The following is a 27,337-nucleotide window of genomic DNA, read 5'->3' as shown; positions in this document are numbered from 1 at the left end:
GTCTATTCAATACAATGTCCAAGCGATTCAATGAATGATATCTTTATACAGTCCTTCATGTGCAAGCCTCCCACACACTTCATAAACCAAAAGCCACTGTACAGTACCAATTAAACAAAAGATAAGTCTGATATCTTACTGAATTACATTAGGTAGAAAATTCCAAATCTGTAAAGCATGACAACTAAATGCCACGGCACCAAAGGTCTTCCATGAAAATCTAGGAACAGGTAGACAGTCAGATAGTGCTCAGTATCTGCCAAACAAAATTGTAATCAACCTTGCAATATATCTCAGATGTCAAAAAGAGATCTTGGAGATTGAATGGATGTAATTAACAAAAGAAAACACAGGCTGTATAATAACTCTCTGGTCCCAAATATTTGCAGCAGGAACAAATAAATAGCCATGGAAATATCTGCTCAGGAGAGAGCTGTACCAGGGGAGACCTCAGCAAGCAGAACTACTCAGGAGAGAGCTGTACAAGGGGAGACCTCAGCAAGCAGAACTGCTCATGAGAGAGCTGTACCAGGGGAGACCTCAGCAAGTAGAACTGCTCAGGAGAGAGCTGTACCACGGGAGACTGCAGAGCAGCAAGCAGAACTGCTCAGGAGAGAGGTGTACCAGGGGAGACCTCTGCAAGCAGAACTGCTCAGGAGAGCTCTACCAGGGGGAGACCGCGGAGCAGCAAGTAGAACTGCTCAGGAGAGAGCCATACCAGGGAGACCTCAGCAAGTAGAACTGCTCAGGAGAGAGCTGTACCAGGGGAGACCTCAGCAAGCAGAACTGCTCAGAGAGAGCTGTACCAAGGGAGACTGCGGAGTAGCAAGCATAACTGCTCAAGAGAGAGCTGTACCAGGGGAGACCTCAGCAAGCAGAACTGCTCAGGAGAGAGCTGTACCAGGGGAGACCTCAGCAAGCAGAACTGCTCAGGAGAGAGCTGTACCAGGGGAGACCTCAGCAAGGCAGAACTGCTCAGGAGAGAGCTGTACCAGGGGAGACCTCAGAAGGCAGAACTGCTCAGGAGAGAGCTGTACCAGGGGAGACCTCAGCAAGCAGAACTGATCAGGAGAGAGCTGTACCAGGGGAGACCTCAGCAAGCAGAACTGCTCAGGAGAGAGCTGTACCAAGGGAGACTGCGGAGCAGCAAGCAGAACTGCTCAGGAGAGAGCTGTACCAAGGGAGACTGCGGAGCAGCAAGAAGAACTGCTCAGGAGAGAGCTGACCAGGGGAGACCTCAGCAAGCAGAACTGCTCAGGAGACAGCTGTACCAGGGGAACCTCAGCAAGCAGAACTGCTCAGGAGAGAACTGTACCAGGGGAGACCGCAGAGCAGCAAGTAGAACTGCTCAGGAGAGAGCTCTACCAGGGGAGACCGGGGAGCAACAAGTATTTTTCTCTTCCTCACTTGTTTGGATGAAGAATGATGTCTTAGTGCCGGTGTCGTAGGGAATTAGTAGACCGGGGAAAAAGTGGAGTGCAGTAAGGCAAAAGGAAGGCGCAGCAGCAGTTTGATTAAAGGGGAGGTTAACTACATGAATCAACATTTTCTATCTGGTCATTTTATTTGCCAGATCGTATGGTAATGTGTTCACACACCACTTTCTTTTTTATTTATTTATTTATGTCTGTAAAATATATGTGTGATGCAAAGTGTTCAGTCGCAAAGATTTATTTACTGTATATTAAAAGGTTTTACACGTCAAAATGTTGTCAATCTTTAATCGAAATTAAAATGTTTTAGTAATATATTCTAATGACATACAATCATACAATATTATTGTAGTATTGCAAGGTCTATAATTATTTTGTCAGTAGGCCTAGTGTTAACTATCCCAGTTTACAAAGATGAAACGTTAACATCCTAGTTAAAAAAAAAAAGACATCAAACATGATGGCTAAATTAGTAAACACTTTTTTTTTTTTTTGTTTGAATAGGAACAGTTTTGTCATGTAGCCTATGTACCTAGGGCGGAAAATAAAAATGAGTACTGGCTGTAAAAATAAACGAAAGAACAAAGTGCATAATAAATAATAATAATACAAGTGCATCAGTGATTGCTGTGCATCGTGGCCTAACTTAGTAACCGTAGCACGGATCTCAATTCTGTCCATGACTGAAAATCATGCTTTAACTTTTTGATAATCGCTCGCATATATATCCTTATAGTACTGCTTACACGTTAAATATGTAACAAAAACATCTTGAGTTGCTATAATGTTTGTTTAACAAACAGACATATAAATGACACTTACAAAGTTAATTTTAAATGATTTATTTTTAGTTAATATACCCGATCAACTTATTCCCTGGGCTCGATCTACTAACCGTTATGGAACAAACACATATTTTTAATATACTGTATGGTAGAAAAGTATGATCCTTATACTTTTCATATATAGAAATTGGCCTCTTTTTATATTTTAGTATGTCATCTTTTATATGGATTACAGACTAATGAAAATATATGGTGCACCATAAAATAAATATATGGATTACAGACTAAAATATATTTTAAAAATATCCCATATATTAAAAAATATGTTTTTTCCATAAGGGAATTCCCCAGACGTAGTACTAGTAGGCATAAACCTTAGAAACAATGGAACCTCCCCTTTAAATTCTAGACAGCGATCCACTTTTTCCCTGGTCTACTTATTCCCCAGGACACCGGTACGAACCACACTGACAGAAAACGTTATTGCTCTATTATGATGGATTGAATTTGAATAATGTATGTAGAGAAGGATATTGTATCATATTGATTAGACAGATACCTAATAACCCTGCCAGTGAATTACCAGCATGTGTGCGAAGTGAATGACTTGTACATGTGACAGGTATCAAAGTGTATTTAGATGGGACCTTCCTCCCCCCAGGTTTGAAGGGTGTATAATTATTAGTGGAAATGGTTTCTACAGGAAAGGCAGCTGAGGTGCTGTTTCTTGTCCCTCATGTATTCAGATTAATAGCTGACCGGGACTCATCTTGAAATGGTAAGATTGTGCATTGGTGAGACCACACTTTGAGTACTGTGTCCAATTCTGGTCACCACAGTGTACAGGACAGAACATTGTGGCCCTGAGTAGAGGCTGAAAGAAGTGAAGTTTTGAGATGTATCCGCTCCTAGGAACCGGATGAGCATAGATGGGCTGAATGGCCTCTTGTTCATATTTTATTTGATGTTTAAAGCGCTGTTGATAACCCAAGCTTGTATACTGGAACAAATTTCCCTCCATAAACAATACGTCCAATGATCGGCAAGGAAAGGATTTACATATTACCTTTTATTAACCATCGAGTGCACCCGTCTGACGAGGTGTGCACTGGAACAGATACTGGGTATGTGTCTACCTGCCTACACAATGACTATTTACATGCAGAGACATTGGGACAACAGCAGTATTCTTAAACTTTAGTTAAACTAAACGGCATCTTCAGTGTGGCTGCTCTATACCAACATCACAGCTGCTATTTCAGTGTTGTAACAAGTCAAAGAGCAGTTACACAATGCAAGAACCAAATCATTACAGAGTAAATAATAGGAGGACTTGCATGTTTAAATAAGCATGCAGATTATAGAAAAATACTTTTAAATAAATCACACGGATAATTAGACAATATTATTATTTGTTTATTTAGCAAACACCTTTATCCAGGCAAGGAGATTAGGGTGTGTGAACTATCAGCTGCAGAGTCAGTTACAACAATGTCTCACCTGAAGGATGGAGCACAGGAGGTTAAGTGACTTGCTCAGGATCACACAGTGTTAGTGGCTGAGCTGGGATTTGAACTGGGGACCTCCTGGTTACAAGCAATTTTCTTTAACCACTGGACCACACAGTCTCATATACAGCAGATATACATATACCACTATAGATATTTCAGAATATAATTAAATAAATGTATTATACAACACACACTACGTACACATTTTGTACAGGATGTCACCTGCATTTGTTTTAGTCAGGGCATTGTATTGCAAGGAACACTATAGGTTAGATGAGTAAAGGGCAGAGCAGCCTTCATCAGACAAAGAATTGCTGCAGAGCAAGAGTGCCCTCTAGCGGACCAGAGTGTCACTGCAGCTGAAACTGGCTTTATTTCTTCTCAGTTACTGCAGTGTTTTATTTATGTTTTACATGTTTTACACCTAGGAGCTCAAGAGCTGCCAGCCCTGGAGTACAACAGCCAGCCCTGCAGATGTGTTCAGCGGGCACCTGGCCAGTAGGTCCATTGTAGCATAGTGAGGAGAAACAGTCCTTGACAATTGTGCAGCCCTAACCTCCAAGACCACCAGAGTCAATGCAATGCAATCCCCAGACAAGACTCTCAACATTGCACAGTCAGGTTGCACTTATTTTGTTTATGGGTCTGTTTGGCCTGGTTAAAGATCTCTAAGTTATTCATAAGAATATACATACAGTACAGTAGCAATATGGGGCACTATATTAAGTAACACACAAACATACTCTTGGCCATGCCTTTTGTTACCAGAAAGAAACTACTCTGCTATTTTTCAGGTGACCAGTATTTAAGCTCTAATTTGAATTCATCACACTGCATTGGGGTGAGGTGTAGTGAAACGAATGATTGTGTTGTTCCTTACGGTATAGTACTAAATTGTTGCCTTGACTCATGCTTGAGCAAAGACAACCAGCCTCTATATTCTCAGCTGAGCCTGCGAGGGTTTTGTTTTCTGCAGTGTGACTGATGCCTGCCCGGTGAATGCACAGGACCTCCTTCCCAGCTGCCACTGCTGCTCAATACCTACTGTATAGAGCAGAGCAAACTAGACTTGTGGCCAGTGTGGATCTGGAAAAACATATATATACATTTTAGATTTCCTGCAAGAAAGTCTTCTCTGAGCTCACTGAAGCAGGCATCTCATCAGTAATGAATTTGTCAGACAGAAAAGGCAAAGGAAATCTAACACGTTTTCTTTTTTTCTGTCACAGTAGTTTAAACATCGTCTGGTTTTCTGAGTTGGCACATTGTGCTTTTTTCTAATCAATAAAGTGGTTTTACTAATTTGCATAAGATTAAACTGATTTGATACCAGAGGAGTGTGTTAGGCACATTTTAGAAGCTGTCTAAATAATGAAAATGTGATGGAAATAGTTGTAGCACTGAAACCAACAGTACAAGCACATGCTTTATTTTGGTTATTTCCATTTTTAAATTCTTTATAGGTTAAGATTAATTAACTTATTGTATGACTTATATTGTAACACTTGAATGTATTTGTATTTGCTTGCGATTGTAAGTCGCCCTGGATAAGGGCGTCTGCTAAGAAATAAATAATAATAATAATAATAATAATAATTAAGATTAGATGCAGCATCTCGTCTGCAGGGGAACCGTGTAGTCAGGAGAAAAGCAATGCAGATGAAAAATGAACATTTACACACACAGCGAACATTAATCACATCGATCTGCATCCTAATAGGGAAATGCAGTGGATAATGCTAATACACTGCCAATTGCAAATTGTAAAACACCAGGCATTGTTACAATAACAGCTGTGCTATACTCCATCCTGGAAAAACTCCAAAGGAAAGCTAGGAAACTAGTTTTACAACTAAAACTAGGAATTAAGAGTCTGCCATAATGATATTGTTTTATATGAGCTTGTTCATATTTTGGTATTCTAAGTCTTTTTTTAACAAAATAGTTTCAAAAATTGAGTTGGCAACAAAAGGGTCTGTCCACTTTATTATGAACACCCGTCATTACTAAGTGAGCTCCCTTAAGAAAATGATCAGCAAATGAACAAAGCTGCAAAGCTGCACAATGCTTCTGCAGATATCCGCTGGATTCCACTTCCCCGTGGAATCCACAACTGTCTTAGACAATGGCATCTTGGAGCTTAAACCACTGAAACTAACAGTTTTGGCAGTGAATATTCCTGGCTACGATGCTCAGATATGCACGTATTGCCTCATCTACATTTCCTGAATCATTACTTGACCACCAACAGCTGAGACAGTTGGCAAAGGGCTCCCTGTACATGCCTCCATACCCTGATCCTTCCATCCACCATTAACAGTGTGATTCATCTGATGACATCATGTTTCTCCTGTCACCCAATGGTCTTCTTCTTTGCACCACTGAAGGCGGACCGCCATGTTGGGTTCTGTAATAGTTCCCTTCTGTCCATTAGGAGACATTTCTGACTGCATACAGACTGCTCAACAGCTGAACAGCAGACTCTATTGCAAACACTGATGCACCTACCTGTCAAACACACACTCATGCCATTAACCAGTCTTCTTTAAACAACTACACTAAGCACACAATCTGTTACCTTTGGGAAGTGGAAGGAAATGCACGTACAGCACACTTAATATTTGGTATTTAAGTCATTTTATTTAGGGCACAAGTGATTATTAGTGACTTATCAAAAGGCTGTACACTGCAAAACTAACAGCAGAAAATGACTAGAATGATTTAACTGCAGTGATTTACAATATTATACTAATTGTGTTATTTTTCATGGGAATGCTATGATGAATGCATGCATTGTAGCAAAGCCTGGTGGTAATGGGCTCTAATGCTCTTTAAATGAACTGCACAAACAGCATGAAAGGAAGGGATGTAAAGGCAATCACAGGAGGAAATTAACAAGAGAATTAGTCACACAGGCCAGTCACACTCAAGCACTGTTTGTTGGAGCTACACAGTTCCTTAAGCCAGGGAGAAAGTGGGAGTGACCCGAATCATATCAAATCAACAAATCACATTGTATTCATGCAAAAAGTATCTCAAAGCACTGTACAAGACAAACAAAGAGAATCACAATAAAATACATTTGTATAGAGATTCCAAAGCCTGTCACACACACACACAAAATGAACAATTAACCCATTCACTTAAACACCATCCTCTCTCTGGATTCGGGGGTCAGGGGTATCTGCCAGTAACCCTTCGTTAAATCCAGTGTCGTCATAAAATAAGCCGTGCCTAGACGCTCCAGCAACTCATCTACCCGGGGCATAGGATAAGCGTCAAACTTCGATTTCTCATTGACTCACCTGAAGTCAATGCAAAACCGAGTTGACCCATCTGTCTTATCTACTAAAACAACGGGACTGTTCCAGACACTTTGGGACTCTCCTATTACCCCCAGTCTAAGCATTTCATCAATTTCCACTTTCATTACCTGCCTTTTGCGTTCAGGTATACGGTATGGCCTCTGGCAAACTGGCGCCCCCGGCTCAACTTCAATGTGATGTTAAGCTACTAAAGTCTGTCCCGGGACGGGACAAAACACATCAGGAAATTCAGTCACCAGAGTCCGAGCTTGACATTTCTGTGTGTCAGATTATCTGCAATCTGAACAGACCCTTTTTTCGCCAACACAGAAAGATCAGGTCCCAGGTCTGTGACGTCATCTGCCTGCACCACTAACAGTGCTTCCTGTTGCAACCAGGGCTTCAAGGGGTTGACATGATAAATGTGCTTTTCTCTCCGTTGCTCCGGCTGGCAGATCTCATAGTCCACCATTCCAATCCGACGTGTAACCTCAAACGGTCCTTGACTCTTAGCCAGAAGTTTCGACTCAGAACTAGGTAATAATAGAAGCACCTTATCCCCCGGCTGAAATGTGTGTAACCGAGCTCCTCCGTTGTACTGTGTCTCCTGTCTGTGCTGAGCCTGCTGCAAATTGTCATTGCCCTTTTTCCAACAGACTCAAAACATTTGCGCAGGTCCAACACATACCTGACGGTATTGGTCGAATTATCCTGTTGCTCCTCCCACATCTCTTTGACCAGATCAAGCACACCCCATGGTCTCCGCCCATACAACAACTCGAATGGTGAAAACTCCGTAGAAGCTTGAGGTACCTCTCTGATTGCAAATAGAAGGGGAGGAATCAGCTGGTCCCAGTACCACACAGCACTATTAATAAATCTGCACAACATGTTCTTAAGGGTCTTATTAAAACACTCCACAAGACCATCGGTTTGAGGATGAAACACCGATGTCCTAATGGTCTTAATTCTCAAAAGCTTACATGTTCCGTTGCACTGTTCTTCGTCCGGCCGCAAAGCTTTTGCTGGCTCGTGTATGTCCTATAGGGGCAGATCTGAGGGAACAACAGAGTGTTATTTATAGGTTCAGCAATCCCCCAAGGCCCGCCTCTCAGCCACTCAGAGGGAGGGAAAGCCAACACACCCTCTTCCCCACCTCTCCGTGTCACTGCCATGATTGACAGGCGGCTCTTACGAGGCTGCTGCCCTCTTCCTGCAGCACCATGCATGCGCCAGACAGTCAGTTCAGATCTCCCGTTACACTCCCAATAAACTGTATTCTGTTGCTCATCCAGTATGACAATACACAACTCTTGGTTGATCTGTGTTGTTGGTGCTGCCCTCTCAAACTGACATGACATTCTCCCTGCCTGCCTGTCGGTTCTGTGTGTGAGGTTGTAAACACAGTTTCATAACAGTGTACCTAATACACTTTCCTTTTTGGAGGTGACAATATCATTGTGTCACATATCTGTCACATGGGTGTCCTTAAAGTGCTCCCATTCCCCTATCCATTGTTAGTATAATTTCTAATGCCGGCCCATTGTGCCACTGAACACCTGCAATCAGTCATGCTAGGACATAGATTCATATTACAGCACTATTGGTAGTCATTCTGTCATGCACCTGTGTCTCATGATTTACCATACATATACACTTCCCCTCATGTTGCCCTGCATGCAGTTCCCACCCCCCACCCAACAAACTGACGCACATCAAACATGTGGATGCCACACTAGACATTGGTCAGGGCAGTGGAATTCATAGAGGTACAGTGTGATGTTGGTGCAACTATTATGCATCTGTCCTACTAGACCTGCATAAGCAGTGCCCAGATATACACAACCCCCCAATGCACTGACATAGCAGTAGACCCCATACACCTAGTGGACCATGATGATGGATGTCTCTTGTGTTATCTGCAGAGCGTTGTATGTTGTTTGTCTTAACTGATGATGGCTGTCTGTGGTTGCTTGTTTTGCCTTGCCCCTTCCACTGCTTGTAAGCAAAATTCCCTACTTTTGTCATTTTAATATCAACCCTAACTGATGCATTAATTTAAGTTTTTTGTAAAGAATTTCCTTTTTGAGAATATATTTGTAGCTAGAAAGTCTGTATATTCTATTATAGAGCACAAAAAGTAAAAGTAATTCCTGGGGAGAACCCTGACACATGATTAGTTTTTCTTCACCTAGTCACACAAAGTGTTTAGCGCTCTTAGCCCCACCCAGTGCCGGTGCTGCGATTTAATGAAGTTTATAACTAAAATTCAGGGGAGGGTCAGACACCAATCTCTTTGTCACCAAATTGAATCATTCAATTTACACATTAGCTAATTAAGATTGTTAGCACTATAAATAGCCTCTTCACTTCTCATTTGCGTTTCGATTTCATTGTACCTGCACGCGCCATGGAGAACGTTCTTGATTATTCTGTTTCATCGGATGATGATCTGTTTGCTGTTTCTCCGGAGCCGAGATCTCTTCAACCAATTAAGCCAGCTCCTCCCATGCCTGATTTATCAACTCCACGACAACTTCGATCGGCTGTGTTTACAACTCCAACCTCTGCTCAGATGTCTGCTTCACAACAACCGGCTTGCTCTCCTGTCCGCCGCAGCTCCTACTTGGCCACTCCTTCCTCTGCAACCCCTGACACCAGAGACTGGACGATCCCCAGGCGCCAGCATTATCTCCATAGCAACATCATCCCCTTCAAATCTGCAGCACGTAAGGAGAATTTGTTTAATATTTTTCTCTCCACTCTGCAGCATCCTTCCCGTCGCAGGTGTTATAATGACAGCACAGACTTTCGCTTTCCAGCTCACCCTGCACCCATTGCCTCGACTCCACAAAACTCTGTGTCTACATCCGGAAGATGCCAAAGGCGGGACCTTCATAGCACTAGTCAATCTAAGGCTCATTCAGCAGTTTCTGAGCATTTGGATCCAGAGGCTGCATCCAGAGGCAGTCAGGAGCGGCTACTCCCATGATCCATCCCGGGGTTTCAGCGCCCCCCACTGTTGTCCAACAAACCCCCCTTGTACCTCCAACTGTAACCTTTCAAGTTACCCCCCCCCACTACAGGCATCCAGCAGGTCCCTGCAGTGACCTCTGTGGCCACTATGAGTGTCCAGCAGGCTCCCATATTGGTCCCTTCTCTGTCAAATGCTTTGCTTCCTTCTGCCTTTCCAGCTGCAGGCTTTCAACAAGGCCCCCTTCTATGTCTTACCTCTTCATAGGTCTCTGGCTCCTAGCACGCTCTGTATGCGGTTCCACTGCTCACCCCACCATTTCCTGCTCCGTTACTGACCCTCCACCCTGTTACCGACCCTCCAGCCCGTTCAATCATGTCCGTCCCTTGCAATCCTCCTCCTTCCTCCCTCCAGTGCATTTCCCCCCTTCCTTCATCCCATCCAGATCAACAGACTTTCAGGGCCACAACATTACATTCCCCGACGGCTGCCAGATCTGCAACAATTTCAATGAAGAAGCCTGCTCCTATTCTTCCTGCCAATTCCTTCACATTTGCATCCACTGTGTGGAAGCCCATTCACGATTAATTTGTCTATAGAAAATACTTCTGTGTATTTTTGCATATGCAGCGGCTAGAAAATAAAATGTGTCATCACGCCTAATGCTTAAGTAAATAAGCCACCCCTTAAGTATTTATTTTTATTATTACTGTTCCGCCATTTCATGTTTCTTCCTGAAATGCATAATTGAAAACACTCTTGTTGCTGTTCTGGGAGTGTCCAGTAGAGGGCACAGCAGTTCCTCTTTCTAGAGGAAAGCGCTTCTGTCTGGCTCAGAATAAATCAGATGCCAGAAGAGTAATTATGCGTATTGATGTATTCTATCCATTATTTTATTACAGGTGGGTAAATAAATAATTACTTTTCAAAAACACTATATATTGCATTATAAGTTGTTAAACACAAATTATGGTGTCATGTTAGCAAGTTTCTGGTAGTAAAACGTGTATTTTTATGTTTGGAAAAACGAGTGATTTTCATTATACATGTGCGTTCAATATACGATATGAAAAACGTGGTTAATAAAAGGAGAATGTTTAAAAAATATTTATTTTAGAGTAAATACATGAACAGAAGGTTAAATACTGATGAAAATCGGAAAATGTGTTTATATTTTTTGAATATAATTGTATAAAGTGGCTTCAGATATTATTATTTGGTTAATGGCGTTAAAAACTGCAAGGTTTTGTCTATGCAATACAAGCATTGTAAAAGACCGCGAAATGGCGGACACGTGAATGCTGATTATTCTTTTTCAATACTGAAACTGTTTTGTATAAAATTAACAATCGCAATTAATGCCATTTTGGTAGAAATCTGGTAATAATTATTCAGTTAGCCTTGTTATTTAGATTATGGGTAAATGCATTTTTTTTTACTATTAATTGCTTTATTGCTGTTAATATGATTGATACTGAGTTATCACTCTGAGACAATGGTTTATTAATATGATTTTTAAAATGGAATGTTCGGGTGGCTGATTGGTTGCTGAGGAGTTTTAAACCGTGCATAAATATCGCTTTTTGTCTAATTACAGTTTGATTAATAAATTATAAATACACGACATTAAACTCTCCATAAGTATTTGTACATTGTTGTGAAAGGTCTTAAAGCTTTTAAATATGAGTGAGATTCCTTTCATCACATTTGATCTTTTAGGAGGCATGTCAGTAGACAAGTGGCTAGAATTTGAAGAAAAACCTGTGTTGAAAGAAAAGCAAGAGACACAAAGAACTAAAGTCAACAACATAAAGAAATTGAAGAAAACAAATGAAGCAAACACACAAAAAAAACAACTGCTCGGCTGCTGGTGTTTTATTGATTGGATGAAACAAAAATAAATGGTTATCGACTTAAAAACAGTTTCTTTTGACATTTTAAACAGTCAGTTATGAGAATTCTATGCTTCAGTGCGTAATTCAGCTGGTCAAGAGTACTCAATTGTTAGCTTTGTTAGCCTCCCTGCTGGTCTCAATCGCTATGTAAATGGCACTGACATAAACCACAATGTTAGCATTCAGTGCATTTACATGAGCATAAGAATTCTGATATTTTTCAGAAAATTAAGTTTACTGAAAACTAATTCCAATATCAAAAGTCATGTAAACACAGTTTTTGGAATATGTATCGGAATATTCCGAAAGTCAGTTTTCGGAAAACAGCACCTAGAAATTTCCGATTCAATTCCGAAAACTAACCAAATGTATATCATGTAAACGCATTTTTCGGAAAACTTATTCTGATAGCATACTGCACATGTGCAAACTTTGACCTTCATTCCTGCACGTGGTTTTAGAAAACAGAGAAGATAATAATAATCTGTAGTCAGTCTGCATGCATCCATTTGTCTAGTTAGGGATAAAGAAATACATTTGTTAAAATCTGTATGTATTTGTTAATAGCCCATACTGAAGCAGCACATGTTTTCCAGCTTTAAAATGATGTGATAATTTAAAATAATGTCTGCAAAAGAAACTGGTAATATAGAACAGGAAGAGCTGTTGAAAAGGCCGATTGCACATTGTGGGGAATCTGAATAGAGGTATAGGATAGTAATCTTTGAATTTAAGACCTGACACTTCGATAAAGAACTTGAGTTATTGATTGCTCTCAGTTCTATCGCAGAAATGTCCGTTCTGTTCAAATCGTACTTAGGGTACTACAGTACTTTGCATGCGAAAATATCCTGCGTTTTCCGAAAACTTCAATCCATGTATACAGTTGAATTCTAATTAGACTTTCTATCGTTAATCATGTAAACACAGAAAAGTGACGTTTTAAGAAAATTATTTGTTTATTTAGCAGACGCCTTTATCCAAGGCGACTTACAGAGACTAGGGTGTGTGAACTATGCATCAGCTGCAGAGTCACTTACAACTACGTCTACTAGGTGTTTTTTCTACGTTTTATTGTGTCCATAGAAGCGGGATAACACACTCCAGGGCTTGTGGGTTGTGTTGCATTAACATATGTCTTTTTTTGGTATGAAGTAAGGATCTCCACTCAGTTTCGCTTCGTGCCTCCAACCCAACCACAGCCGTATGTTAATGCAGCACAAGCCACGCCCTGTCGTGTGTTATCCCATACATAATATTCTGTGGGTAAAGTACTCATACAACTTGTACTACGTTGCTTTATTTTTGTAACTTTAAACACAAGTATGCACTAAGCATGTTAGGCTAATGTGTATATTTAAATTTAGTACTGTGCAAATTAAAATGTGATTCAAAGGCAAAACTGTAAAATATTGTCACTGATATTGTTTCATATTTTTTCATTGAAGCACATTAAAACGACATGTTAAACTTTGCAGATGCACATATAACCCTCGGCATGCTATTCTCACGTGAGTGACACATTTTGGACTCGCATGCGTTCCATGTGGAAATTGCGGGATAAGCAGCTGGGTGGTTAACAGTATGTATGTTGATTGATATTAATTGTATTGTGTGGCTGTGTGGTCCAGTGGTTAAAGCAAAGGGCTTATAACCAGAAGGTCCCCGGTTCAAATCCCACCTCAGCCACTGACGCATTGTGTGACCCTGAGCAAGTCACTTCACCTCCTTGTGCTCCGTCTTTCGGGTGAGATGTAATTGTAAGTGACTCTGCAGCTGATGCATAGTTCACACACCCGAGTCTCTGTAAGTCGCCTTGGATAAAGGTGTCTGCTAAATAAACAAATAATAATAATAAACCAGATGCCAGAAGAGTAACCACGCATATCGGTGTATGCTCTCCTTTATTTTATTACAGTTGCAGGACCATTCAGATGCACATCTGAAACCTGTAACACATACTCTGTATTTTCCTAAATTAATATTTGTACTAAAACATGTTGTGATTTGTGTTTGTCCCCGAACTACTGAACTGGGCCTTGGTGCAGGATTAGACCCCCCCCCCCAAATCAATTGTGTAACAAAATGAATCAATTTGATTAATGACTCGATTTAGTTAATATTGAAACATTATTATTATTTATTTATTTATTTATTTATTTATAATAGCTTCAAATTAGTCACAAAACATATTAATCATAACATAGGCATCAATTGGATTTTTAAATTAATTATATTAACAAACATAACAAATTAATATCCCAAAAGCATGTTGTTGTTTTTTTTTTTAAATATTGAATTTTGACCATCCGTTAGTTAAGGAGGAATTTTGTGAGGCAGACAGACCCCGACATGTTCAGCTTGTTCAATGTGGAACATGAAACAGACTTTAGCTTTTTCGCAAAATCATTTAGTTTCATTTCTGTTCTAGCATGGCTGACAGAGATTTGGGGTGCTGCTTGTGCATTGTGTTGATTTTGTTTAGATGAAAAAGTTCCAAGCAGTACATTATATGTAGTAAACTATAACATTAATATTATGGGTCAAATATATAAAAACATACTGCTATACCTACAGGCCATCGTAAATCAAGGCCACTGTATTATTGTATTTTGCCAGAATTGCATGTAATTTATCTATTAGAATACAGTGAATTAGCTGTACAGCTATAGCCAAAAGTTCTGCATCTCTCTCTATATAATTAAATCATTTTGCTTCACTGAGTCGAATGAAACCTGTTCAGTAATGCTACGTTAACATACTGAATTACCCACCGCTTTGTAGTTTTTCATACTTAACGAAAAACTAACATCCAACATGCCTTAAACACTACTATACAACTATTATTGCTTCCAGTAGACTTTTGCAATATCGTTCAGTAGTTTCTTTGATTACATGATGTTAAATAAAACATCTAAATTATGTTGATCTAGGGGTTTTTTATGCAAAAGTTGTGGCCATAGCTGTACCATCTCTCTCAGCAAAATGTAATTGTTGATAGTTTTCAGTTGATAGTGAGGACGTTTAATCTTACATAAGAAAGAGCATAAGAAACTTTACAAACGAGAGGAGGCCATTATGCTCATTTGGTTGTTAGTAGCTTATTGATCCCAGAATCTCATCAAGCAGCTTCTTGAAGGATCCCAGGGTGTCAGCTTCAACAACATTACTGGGGACTTGGTTCTAGACAATTCTCTGTGTAAAAAAGTGCCTCCTATTTTCTGTTCTGAATGCCCCTTTATCTAATCTCCATTTGTGACCCCTGGTCCTTGTTTCTTTTTTCAGGTCAAAAAAGTCCCCTGGGTCGACATTGTCAATACCTTTTAGGAATTTGATTGCTTGAATCAGATCACTGCGTAGTCTTCTTTGTTCACGACTGAATAGATTCAATTCTTTTAGCCTGTCTGCATACGACATGCCTTTTAAACCCGGGATAATTCTGGTCGCTCTTCTTTGCACTCTTTCTAGAGCAGCAATATCCTTTTTGTAACAAGGTGACCAGAACTGAACACAATATTCAAGGTGAGGTCTTACTAATGCATTGTAAAGTTTTAACATTACTTCCCTTGATTTAAATTAAACACTTCTCACAATATATCCAATATATCTTACTGTAACCAGGGGTGAAATTCTGCCGGTACTCTGTACCGGGACTTATTTTGATGCTGGTACTGGGTACCTGGATGCATTCCATCCACTCACACAGTCCACTAGCACAATGTTTCTCAAATGCGCTTTCATTCAGCACAGTTCGTGCTGCTTGCATTATGTTTCCTCATACTGCTTCTGTTTCTGTTAGCTGCTATTGGCCACCATTAACGTCAGTATAATCACTGCATGTTGATTGGCCGAGCTTTCATTCTGATCAGATTTCATTTTGGCATGAGTCACAAATCTCCGCCCATTTCGCTGTGTGTCAGTGCTCCTTCCTTGATCAACAAGAGAAGACTTTAGCAGTGCAACATAAAAACAGCGGTATGGAGGAAATTTGATTATTATGAAGTAATAATTCTTTTGAGATACACTTCAAAAATACAGGTACATTAACTACACTGTAATTACACTGTATAATATTTAATACATGTAATTACTCCTAAATCCTATAACTGTACTATGTACTGTATTTTGAAGTGACTCCTTGTTGCCTTGTAATAAAAGAAAATAATGAATGTAATTACATCATGGATTATGGTAATTACAATTAAACTAATATTACCATTCTGAAGTGACTCCTTGTTATCAGGTAATAACAGGAAATGGTAAATGTAAGTACATTGAAAAGAAAATATGGAATGTAATTACATTGTGAATCATGGTAATTACAATAAAACAAAATGTAATTCAATGTAATTCCTTTGGAAGTGTACTGTACTCCTATGTTACATTGTAATAAAAGAAAATAATGCATGGAATTACGTTGTGGACTATGGTAAGTACAATTAAACTAATATTACCAAACTTAATACTGTTAGAAGAGTACTGTAGTTTGAATTTCACCTCCTATAAAGAGCAAAATAAGAGAATATACAAGCACTAATTCAGTTTATTTTTTATTTAAATAAAACAAAAGAAAAATCCAAATAGAAGTGACAAACTGTAATAGCTCTACATGGACATTTTAGTATTTCATGATACCATGGTACCTTTTTAACAACACCCTTATTAGTAAGTTTTCTTTTTATTCATTAGTTTCCTTTTGAAACCCAATTAAATGTGGCTCTTTCCTGTATGCTTGTCAGCAGGTATCCATGTGAGATGTTGTATGATTCACCCGCCACATAGTTTCAGTAAATCAGTAAATAAAATATTCTTGCATTTGAACTGAAAATCCAATTTCAATAGAAGGTACAAAATTAACTTTAAAACAGAAACAGTCAGATTTTTGGCACACCTTGTAGCAAGCACAAAAAAGACATTCCACTATCAATAGTAAAATTAAATTAGAAGTAGTTTTAAATCCTCAACAATAACACTGTAAATATTTGGAATTATATATTTATTTATTTTCATACATTGGAGTGATATACCATTTTTAAACAAATTTAACACCTGGAAGTAAAAAGCTTAAAACAAAAACAGTCTTAATTTTAAGCCTTTGTGAAAAGAGCGTACAGAGATTTTAGATGGAAAACGCGATATACACAGTTTGCCAACAGGCTCTGTATCGACTTGGCATTTCAGACAGGTCAGGTTGTTTAACTCACGTCTGAACCAAACACAATTTAAATCAACATGTTACAAGAGTGTGAATTAGGTATAGTAAATAGGAACTGGACTACATTACAAATACAAAAAAAATAAAAAATGAGGCTGGGCGAGTGCAACAATCTGAATAATGACAGACAGTTTCATGAAGGTTTTCACTGTCACAATTTTCACAAAGCTCTTAAACAATGCCCAATAAGTAAACAATTCAATCCATATAGGGAGGCAATGACACAAATCAATTTGTGTGTGGTTCAGACGTGATTAACAAAACATGACCTCTCTGTAATGTCCGGTCGACATAGAGTTTGCTGGCAGATGGCGTACATCACATTTTGCATCTAAGCTCTTCATATTCTAACCAACTGGACACAATTTGGAAATGGAGCCCACGGCAGTTGGTGCTACAACATATAAAGTACAATCAATTTTGTATATTAAGAAAATATAAGGGAATACTTACACATAAACTACATAGCTGATATCAAACAGGCCATACAGTACACCTCTCTACATTTTTCTGACTACAAAAAAATTATTAACTGTAATTGTTTGCTATTTTAAACCAAGAGTCCTTAAATTCCAGCTGTTGTCCTGAGGCAGTATAACTAATTTTAATAAAAGTATGTAGATATACATACACACACCATTAGACAACTTATAACTTTCTATGCCTACCTGTAGTAGACTGCTCAGCATTAGATATTGCAGTGACTGTACAAGTAGATCTTGCAAAAGGTGTACTTAGAGGTGCACAAGGTCGCTCTGAAAAATAAATTTGCTAATTTGTAATATGCATCTAGCATATTTTATAAACAACCCTACTGTAGTTTTACATTATTATGAAAAACATTGTTCGCAGGTTTGCTTTTGCAAAAGCTTACATTACCTTCACTTATGGTATCATCCCTAAGTGGATCAGTTACATTCGTGGTAGTGCTGGTAAATGCTTTATATGCAGGTTTCCTTTGTCTTTTAGATTTCCGCATTACTGTAGACCTCTTTCTACTTGGACAGCAATTAATAAAAACAATCATATAAAACACCACAACACACACACACAAACACATCAGTGGATTCAAAAGGCAGGCCCCAGAAACTGTTCAATTGTGTAACCATTGGAACGCCCTCGTCCCTTAAACAAGAAACAAGTGGCTGCTGCACTACTTTTTGTATATGGATGCTGTCTGATTGCTTGCACTTCATTCATTGTAATTCAACACCGTTCCTTGCAAAATATATCTCCACTTGTATTTTACCATAAGAACATAAGAAAGAACATAAGAAAGTTTACAAACGAGAGGAGGCCATTCAGCCCATCTTGCTTGTTTAGTTGTTAGTAGCTTATTGATCCCAGAATCTCATCAAGCAGCTTCTTGAAGGATCCCAGGGTGTCAGCTTCAACAACATTACTGGGGAGTTGGTTCCATACCCTCACAATTCTCTGTGTAAAAAAGTGCCTCCTATTTTCTGTTCTGAATGCCCCTATATCTAATCTCCATTTGTGACCCCTGGTCTTTGTTTCTTTTTTCAGGTCAAAAAAGTCCCCTGGGTCGACATTGTCTGTACCTTTTAGGATTTTGAATGTTTGAATCAGATCACCGCGTAGTCTTCTTTGTTCAAGACTGAATAGATTCAATTCTTTTAGCCAGTCTGCATATGACATGCCTTTTAAACCTGGGATAATTCTGGTTGCTCTTCTTGCAGCAATATCCTTTTTGTAACGAGGTGACCAGAACTGAACACAATATTCTAGGTGAGGTCTTACTAATGCATTGTAAAGTTTTAACATTACTTCCCTTGATTTAAATTCAACACTTCTCACTATATATCCAAGCATCTTGTTGGCCTTTTTTTATAGCTTCCCCACATTGTCTAGATGAAGACATTTCTGAGTCAACATAAACTCCTAGGCAGCAGCCATAAACACTGGTTACCTCGCTCCATTTTGAGGTTTCTCCTCTAATCAGTACTTTCTGTTTTCTACATGTTAACCACTCCCTAATCCCTGTGCATGCATTTCCTTGAATCCCTACTGCGTTCAGTTTGAGAATGAATCTTTTATGCAGGACTTTGTCAAAAGCTTTCTGGAAATCTAAATAAACCATGTCGTATGCTTTGCAATTATCCATTGTTGATGTTGCATCCTCAAAAAAATCAAGCAGGTTAGTTAGACACAACTTCCCTTTCCTAAAACCATGCTGACTGTCTCCCAGGATATTGTTACCTTATTACACTGTATAGTATTGTATGTATAACGCAAGGTATCTGATTTTTGTAAACCTTGCAAGTCGCCTTGAATAAAGGCATCAGCAAAATGAATAAAGAATAATAATAATAATAATAATAATTATTATTCGCCTAACTGCAGTGTATTTTTTAAAGAATGCAATATTACAAATATATTACAGTAATTGCACTGCAATTGCCATTTTTTTATTTTGCTTTTTAGAAATAAAGGTTAGGTCTTTGCAACTTCAAGCTTTTTTCAAATGAATGCTACATAACAAATGATGTATATCGAGTGTGCACTTGCTCAAAATGATCAAACTACCATGACTTTTCATAATCTTTAATGTTTGCATTAAAGTAGCTTATTGTTTTGCCACCCCAACCCCATAAAAAAAACATATTTAACAAAATAACAGATACTATTAGATAGTTGAAAAGCTAGCTATAATGTAATTTTATATGTTTTACCTTACTCCGATTATTTCGATGTTTAGTTGTTTGTATGCAATCCCATCTGTGTGCGTGTAAACTGGCGAAACTGAACATTGGAGCGAGGGAAAACGTTTCTGATGACGTAGAACTTCAAACTTTAGGCGCCGAGATTGAGAACGAAGACCGAGAACAAAGAGGAACTTGAAGAATCAGCATGTGACGGTATGAATAAAGACGTTTTTAAAAGTATTCATTTTTCATTATTCATAAAAGGTCATGAAACACAGCAGACAAATTATTACTACTTTGTTTGCTCTCGGTTGCACTGTATATCCGTATTTAATATAAACACAAAGCAGCTGATTATTCACACTTTATTATCACTATATAGTCCTCTATTATTTGCTTGTTGCTTAGACTGTGTGTACTGTTGCAATGGCTTGTGCATGTGCTTGTTGTCATTGTGCAACTCGATATTCGGCCATTTAACTTTCTGTGTCTATAATTATTTATCGCAATGTTATTTTTTGTTGGTTTTTGTTTTTTAGACGGATATTGAAATGCAGTCATCCTTATCCAGAAAACTGAGGCATTTAATAGAAGGAAAAGAAACTATAGGGAAAAAGAAGAGGTTAGTTAAGTGGTTGCAAGGTAAACATCTTTTAGAAAGGAAAATATACTGTCCTAAGTGCTCTCATAAAATAAAGATGAAGAAACTGTGTGGCAGTTGTGATGGTTGGACATGGTAAGCAGTGCTAAATCTTAATTAGTTTATTTCTATTTATTAAGTTTTCATCCACTATTTCTTGTTATAATGCAAATATGTATGGGCATGTTTCTGTAAACTATTCACTATGGAACACATTGTGCTTCATGATATTTGAAACAATATTATTGATTAAAATGTGCACATTTACTATTTAGAGTAAGGAAACAGTGTTGAAAATGACTGTGTGGGATTTTACTCTCAAAATGAAATGATTAAAATAATTTTAAAATAATTTGAATTTCCAAACGTTTAAACACTATTGTATATGATATATTGTTTTATTTCATTTAATATATTTACAACAGGGCATGTAGAAAACATACACACAGAGGAAAGAAAGTTACCAGAATTATACGAACAAAATCTCAGTTTGCAGGATCGAAATCAAGTTTGTTCAGCTGGATGAAGTTTGTTTACAGGTAAATAATGTACTGTAAATATTTAGAAACTTGAAAGTTTTACCATTGAGTTGAATGTATACTATCAATTACATACCTTTCAAAGACCAAGGGATTTTTCAGGGCAGTCTCTATACTCTAGATAGGTACTGTAGTTCCTCCATACAATTGTTTTTACTGAATTCATTGTAATGCTTCATGTGGGGATATGTCAAGTTGATAATACGTGGAAAGAATTAAAGATATTCATTACAAAGCAATATAGTAGATTAAAATATGTTCTTGATCCACTGCAGATTCGCTCAAGGTCTTCGATTGAGACAAATTGATACGATTGAAGATGGGATAGCTAAAAACAGCTGTACATTATCCACAATGGCAAAACGGCTGCGAGTCATTTGCTCCACAGCCATAAAAGCCCACAAGGAGAAGAATAAAATGAAGATTGGAGGATGCCAATCTTATATTGTCCTTGATGAAAGCAAGTTTGCTCACAAACGTAAGGTAACTTTGATCAAAGACTGTTCATTTGTAAAGTCACTTAAAGTGTATTAAAGAAAAACCTCAGTGAAATACAGTATTTTTGTACTTATGCTTATAGTATGAGCAGTCAAATATTTTAAGCGTTTGACTGTTTTCCTAGGTGTTTCGATGGCAGGGAGCACTCTAAATTACTACTGGAAAAAAGACTATAGGTTGTATAGTATCGTACTCCTTTGCAATATGATTTTTTAAATACACTTAAAAAATAAATAAAAAGGAGGGTATTCTGTGCAGACAGTTTTAGAAGGTGCAACTTTTGGTAAACTATTTCATTAACAACACAGGGACTTCTACTTGTGTTTCTTCTGTGAATATCATTATGAATATATGGGATATTAGTACCATCTAGTGATTAAAAGACTGATAATTGCTTTTGTTGTCAGATCTTAAATTAAAGTTGCATTGATTTCTTAGACACACCTTCCTAGTACTCAGTACTAGTACAATTAAAATACATGTTTTCTTGACCTGAAAAAGGGCACAAGTGAATGCATCACGATACTGAGTAATATTGCTGATGTAAACCCTATGTACAATCCTCAATTGCCTCTAAATTGACTTTTAATACAGTGATCGTCAATCATTAAACAGTAACCACCATGTATATTTTAAAACCATATATTGTTTGTTACTTAAACATTTTTTGAGTAATCATGTACATGATCATACTAACCTATTGCAATAATATTTATGGTATAAATTAATGTTTAAAAATGCAGTAGTCCAGGTGTGTGTACACCATGTACCACATATTGGTTGATTACAACAGTTAGAACAAAAAAAAGACTTAAAAGAAAGTGGTCTCTGAGTCCCAGACTCCCATATACAGGACCTGCTGGAATGAACATTAAAAAAGAAGGTTATTGAAAGATATAAGAAGGGCAACTAAGTACATTTTAAAAAGAAATGTAAAGATCTTTTTGTCAAATTAATAACTTCAGGGATGCAAAGACATCAGTAATACAGGGATTAGAGTGAAGAACAACAAATAATATTGTGCTCACCCCTCAGTCCCTCTGTTTATCATTTGCTGCTTCCACACTTTTGACCTGTACTGTAAGCGCATATGATTGTGAATTGCTCTGCCCCTTTAAGTTTTGGGATCTTTTGTAACCTTTTGAAGTGTCTGGCTGGTGAGAAAACACACAGAGATGGTTTGTTGTCTGACAAAGGTGTGGTGATTGCTAGAGTACGTACAGTACAGATCAAAAGTGTGGAAGCAGCAAAGGATAAACAGAGGGACTGGGGGGTGAGCACAATATTATTCGCTGTTCTTCACTCTAATCCCTGGATTACTGATGTTTTTGCATCCCTGAACAGTTAACCGTCTCTTTAAAAATATACTACCATTGATGAGGAAGGTCTCTAAAGTGTAATGGCAGCCTGATGTATCCTCCTTTTACTAGGAAAGCTGTACAGCTGGCGAGGGTGTGTATGTCACCTGGTAAATCTACTTAGGGTATTTGCACATTAAATATGCTGGTTTTTCTGAACTGTTTCAAATTATTTAAAAGATTGTAATCTTTCCTAAATTTTAAACTCAAATATGACTCTGTATATCATTTGTTGCTTTCAAACTTTTGACCTGCATTGCATGTGCATTAATGTAACGACTCCCAGATACAGGACCTGCTGGAATGAACATTAAAAAAAAAAATCAATGTTAGTATAGTTAAGTGACTAAAATTAAAGTTCTATAGAGTGATTACCAACAAAATATAATGAAAAAAGCATAACTCAAGAAATTAGTTTAAGCAATGTAATTTCATTTTATTATTATTATTTATTTATTTACTTATTTATTTATTTTAATTTTGTAACATTAATAGGGTTTTTTCTTTGGAGTAAAATGCTTTGCAAATCCTCACTTACATATTTGGGTGCTCCTAAAGATATACATATATATATATATATATATATATATATATATATATATATATATATTTTGGTCTCAAAAGTGTGAGGTGACCTTGTATGTTTAATGCATTATAGATTCAAATGTTTGTCTGTTTAGAATGTATGCATACAGAAAAATAAAACACTTTTTGTTTTAACTGAATATAACGTTTATTTTATTCTCCACCAATCATGTAACGGTTTAACAGTAATTTCACATCCAGCCCCTTTCACTTTAACTGTGTACTACTATATTACTATAATTGGATATTATTGACATGTGAAGAGGTGTTACCTAAAAATACAAAACATTTCCAAATAAATCACATAGGGTTACCTTAGATTCAGTGTACTTACCATGATTCACAATGTAATTACATTCAGTATGTTCTTTTATTACAAGGTAACAAGGAGTCACTTCAAAATACAGTACACTTCCAAAGGAATTACATTGAATTACATTTGTTTTATTATAATTACATTGATTCACAATGTAGTTACATTTACCATTTCCTGTTATTACTAGATAACAAGGGGTCACTTCACAATCAGTAATGCTGTAATTAAGGTCAGGCTATGTTTTAACTTAGTTACATATGTAACTAAATAGAACTACATGTTAATATAAGTAATTCCATAATGTAGTTACTGGACTGGTTATAGGATTTAGGAGTAATTACATGTATTAAATATTGTAAGTACCGTGTAATTACAGTGTAACTACAGTGTAGTTAATGTACCTGTATTTTGAAGTGTATCCTTATTTTCTTTAGTGCAGCAGAGAAATTGTCTGAAATATTCAAAACGAACATTGCTGCATGTGAATTTGAAGGCAAAAGGCCATATCAGTGTTCTCCATAAATTACTTAGTTGATAAATATATTAGAAATAATTATCATAATGTGTTTTGCCTTGCACCGATTTACCACATTGCCAGAATTTGCATGGAAGTTTCTAAAATGGCAAGTGACGTGTGGGACTGTAGGGATTAATATTAAAAAAAACAGGATCAAGAAAGTGCTGCTTTAGATTTTAGTAAGAGAGTCAGAATCGGGATACAGATGTGCTAGGTGTTAGGGCTGAAAGGGTTTGAACGTTTAAACGGTAAACGTGGATTAAAAATATTTTCGTTTAAAATTTGTATTATACATTTAAACGCAACTTAACAGTAAAATATATTACCAAATTATTTTTGCATATTTTCCGCAAAGATATGTTTCCTTTTCTATGGTTTTCCCCTTTAAGGAAACCTGACCTGTTCTTCCACGTGATCACTCTAAATACGTCTTGCATAAATTAAGGACAGACCAGCTTCCTGCGTTGTTGTGTATGTCCATCGCTGTGCCTTTTTTCAGGTCTTATAGGGCTCTATGGAATCCGTGTTAACAAGAGCACAGACGGAATCACGGAATCAAAGGAATATTAATGTGGAATTAAGTGCTGTACGAAAAAATGCATTTGGCAGTAGAGCATTAAGCTTGAGATTTACATATTTTAAGGGAAAATGTGAAACTAATGGTCTGTACTGACCATTAGTTTCACATTTTCCCTTAAAATATGTAAATCTCAAGCTTAATGCTCTACTGCCAAATGCATTTTTTCGTACAGCACTTAATTCCACATTAATATTCCTTTGATTCCGTGATTCCGTCTGTGCTCTTGTTAACACGGATTCCATAGAGCCCTATAAGACCTGAAAAGTGGCGTAACTTTCAAAAGTGGGGGAATCTAATCTACGCAGAAACACAACAGAGAAACACACAGAATATATTATTGTAGGATAAGTAAAAAATGCATAAAAGAAACAGGCATATGTTCTAATCCAAGGCTATTACTATAGCATGACCAGGTTCTGTTGTAGGCAGTGTTCCCTCTAAGGCTAAAATGCGTGCATTTTTCAAAGTAACTGGCAACAACCTTTGCACTCCGTTTGCTAACTTTTGCAAGTTATTATCATACATACCAACCTCAAATCGAGACTCCAGCATCTCCGGGTAAACATATTGTTTCGAGAGCATTCTTACAAAGCATTAACATAAGCGTATTTGCATCTGCCTTGCAGCTGATTCTCTGAAAATGCACATCACATTAGTGCAGAGCTTGTGCGGCACCAGTGAATCCAGTACAGGGCGGGCGAAGCAGGCGTCTGGCGATTCGGCCTCTGGAGAGCTGCTAATGAACTTTACAGTTTTGAACTCGTCGTGTAATTGATTTAAATCTTTCTGCATTATTTAGAAGTAAACATAAATAACAATCACAATACTCACACTTAGACGGTTTTTGTTTTATTTCCCTTTTAAAAAACGACCATTTCAAAAATCATCAAGCCATTTGAAATGGGTAAAAATGTAATCAAGACATTTGTCGAAAGTACACATTTAAGTGTACAGTGATTGAAGAAGACATACCATGTGAATTATTTAATTTTTATTCATCATGTGACTTCACTCCATGTCTCTGCTGAAACTCAACATGGCGGCTGCACCACCGAAGGAAAAAAAAGCAATGTTTCAAAGACCGAGCTAAAAAAAAAAATCTGATTATCTATATGAGGATGGTAGGATAGTATTCTTAAAGTTTTCTGTAATTCGCATGATCATGTACGAGTCAATACCATTAAATATCATAATGCCAGTCGTAAACACGTTGAGAATAAGAAACCAAGTAAGACTGCAACAATGGCAAAGCACTGCATTCTTCTATGCTGAAAAAGTAAGACTTAAGGTACTTTGATCAAGGCGGAGCTTTCCCGAAGTAAGTAAGCTAAATTAATTGCCGATTTCATTATTGTTTAGTTATTTTTTTTTCTATGCTACCTGCCTTTAATAAAGCTATAATTAGCAGTTTTAAACCATGGCCGTTTCTTAATTGAATTTTATTTTCTGACGATGAAGAAATCAGCTCAAAACTATTTTTCTAGCTACAGTGGCTCTCAAAAGTATTCACCCCCATTGGACTTTTCCACATTTTATTGTGTTACAACATGGAATCAAAATGGATTTAATTAGGAGTTTTTGCCACTGATCAACAGAAAAAATGTCCATAATGTCAAAGTGAAAAATAAAATCTACAAATTGTTCTAAATTATTTACAAATACAAAACAGAAAATAATTGATTGCATAAGTATTCACCCCCTTGAGTCAATATTTGGTAGAGGCACCTTTGGCAGCAATTACAGCCATGAGTCTATTTGTATAAGTCTCTACCAGCTTTGCACATCTGGACACTACAATTTTTGCCCATTCTTCTTTGCAAAAGTGCTCAAGCTCCGTCAAGTTGGATGGGGACCTTTGGAGAACAGCAGTTTTCAACTCTTTCCACATATTCTCAATTGACTGGGCCACTCCAGGACATTGACCTTTTTGTTTTTAAGTCACTCCAGTGTGGCTTTGGCTGTATGTTTGGGGTCATTGTCCTGCTGGGAGATGAATCTTCTCCCAAGGCCCAGGTCTCTTGCAGACTTCAGCAGGTTTTCCTTCAGGATTTATGTGTACTTTGCTGCATCCATTTTGCCCTCTATCTTCACAAGCTTTCCAGGCCCTGACGCAGAGAAGCATCCCCATAGCATGATGCTGCCACCACCATGCTTCACGGTAGGGATGGTGTTCTCAGGATGGTGTTAGACTTGCGCCAAACATAGCGCTTAGCGTTGAGGCCAAAAAGCTCTATTTTGGTCACATCAGACAATAGAATCTTCTTCTACTTGGTCTCAGAGTCTCCCACATGCCTTCTGGCAAACTCTAGCCAAGATTTGATGTGAGTTTTTTTCAACAATGGCTTTCTTTTTGTCACTCTCCCATAAAGGCCAGTTTTGTGAAGCACCCGGGCTATTGTTGCCGTATGCACAGTGTCCCAGCTCAGCCGTGGAAGATCAGTGGCAAAAACTCCAAATTAAATCCATTTTGATTCCATGTTGTAACACAATAAAATGTGGAAAAGTCCAAGGGGGTCGAATACT

At 37.8% G+C, this 27,337-nt stretch overlaps 1 long non-coding RNA gene across 1 annotated transcript; it reads left to right on the top strand.

Moving 5' to 3' along the window:
* The first annotated feature begins 10,810 nt into the window (after positions 1-10,810).
* LOC131702010 (uncharacterized) lies at positions 10,811-22,435 on the top strand. Its single transcript, XR_009309241.1, has 5 exons — positions 10,811-10,910; positions 19,835-19,994; positions 20,321-20,403; positions 20,847-20,960; positions 21,236-22,435. It is a non-coding gene; the product is annotated as an uncharacterized LOC131702010 (long non-coding RNA).
* Positions 22,436-27,337: the final 4,902 nt, after the last annotated feature.

The sequence above is a fragment of the Acipenser ruthenus genome, chromosome 28 (genome assembly GCF_902713425.1).
Source record: "Acipenser ruthenus chromosome 28, fAciRut3.2 maternal haplotype, whole genome shotgun sequence".
Classification (NCBI taxonomy): Eukaryota; Metazoa; Chordata; class Actinopteri; order Acipenseriformes; family Acipenseridae; genus Acipenser; species Acipenser ruthenus.
The sequence above is the reverse complement of the archived record's forward strand: the minus strand, read 5'-3'. Positions and strand labels throughout refer to the sequence as shown.